This window comes from Pteropus vampyrus, unplaced genomic scaffold (genome assembly GCF_000151845.1).
Source record: "Pteropus vampyrus isolate Shadow unplaced genomic scaffold, Pvam_2.0 Scaffold213, whole genome shotgun sequence".
In the NCBI taxonomy this organism is placed as follows: Eukaryota; Metazoa; Chordata; class Mammalia; order Chiroptera; family Pteropodidae; genus Pteropus; species Pteropus vampyrus.
Genome location: NW_011888994.1, coordinates 2,393,170 through 2,394,785, shown reverse-complemented (window position 1 = coordinate 2,394,785; position 1,616 = coordinate 2,393,170). Strand labels below are relative to the sequence as shown.

The window sequence follows — 1,616 nt, the reverse complement described above, 5'->3', positions numbered from 1 at the left end:
TAACTGAAGAAAATCAAGATGTTGAACAGCTGTTTGAAGAAATAATGATAGAAAACTTTCCTAATTTGGTGAAGGAAATGGACATAAAACTCCAGGAAGCTCAGAGAATTCCCAAAATCAGGTATCCAAAGAGGCCCACACCAAGACACATCATAATTAAAATGCCAAATGTTAAATACAAAGAAAGAATATTAAAAGCAGCAAGAGAAAAACAGATAGTTACTTATAAGAGAACACCCATAAGACTGGCAGCTGATTTCTCAAAAGAAACTATGCAGGACAGAAGGGCTTGGCAAAAAATATTCGACAGGATGAAGACCCAGGATCTACAAACAAGAATAATTTATCCAGCAAAGCTATCATTTAGAGTTGAAGGACAGATAAAGAGCTTCCTAGACAAAAATAAGCTAGTCTATGACCATGCCACCCTGAATGTGCCCAATCTCGTCTGATCTTGGAAGCTAAGCAGGGTCAGTCCTGGTTAGTACTTGGGTGGAGACCACCTAGGAATATCAAATGTTGTAGGCATTAAAAAAAATAATAAGTTAAAGGAATTTATCTCCACCAAGCCAGTATTACAGGAAATGTTGGAGGGGCTTCTTTAAGAAGAAAAAAATATGTATCAAAAACAGGAATAAAGAATGGTAACAACTACATTCCTATCAATAAGTACCTTAAATGGAGAAGAATTAAGTGCTCTAACCAAAAGATAGAGTGGCTGAAAGGATAAGAAAACAAGATCCCTACATATGAAAAGGAAGGGAATGGAAAAAGATATTGCTTTGATGGACCTGGAAGGTATTTAAGTCAGAGAGAGAAAGATAAACACTATATGATTTCACTTATATGCGGAATCTAAGGAATAAAAATAACAAACTAATCAAAAACAGACTCACAAATATAGTGGACAATTTGGTGACGGATAGAGGGGAAGGGGTTTGGTAGGCTGGGAGAATGAGGTGGAAAGTTAAAGAAGTACAAATTAGTAGCTGATGGATGGTCGCAGGGATGGGGAGCATGGCATAGGGAATGAAGTTAGCATTAATATGTTGGCTAGATGGAGGGTCAGGGGAGAGAGGGAGCAATTGGGGGGATCATTTTACAAACTATATAGATGTCTAACCAATGTACTGTATACTTGAAACTATTAATTAAAATAAATAAATTTTAAAAAAGAAGCAATCCCTTCTACTCCCCATCCTCATCCCCCTAAATATTCTGGGAATTCACTATATATAATGGACTTTTTTGGGGAGAACATTAGTATTATTTGTATTTAACATATACAGTGATGCAAAAAAAAAAAAAAAAAACAACCCTATAGCTCTTTGCTCTCTAGCCATGGTCTCTCCTGCGCCGGTTGGCGTTCAGGCTCTGGGATGAATCTCAGCTGGCTCTAGGAGGATTCTACTTGTGAGAAATGCAAATTTCTCACTCTCTTCCCTCAACTAAATTCCACCAACAAGAATGGAGCGCTACCTTTGTGCAAGGCAGACATGTGGAGTGTAGAGAGAGTAATAAAAATGACACTCTTAAAAATATAAGCATCTAGAAGAAGTTTCAAATTAATGAATGGTCCAGAGTCCTCAGCACAGTGTATAGGGAACAAAGAGGGA

The 1,616-nt window shown here is 37.4% G+C and overlaps 1 pseudogene; it reads left to right on the top strand.

Moving 5' to 3' along the window:
• Window positions 1-410: 410 nt before the first annotated feature.
• Window positions 411-528, top strand: LOC111747193 (annotated as a pseudogene).
• The last annotated feature ends 1,088 nt before the right edge of the window (window positions 529-1,616 follow it).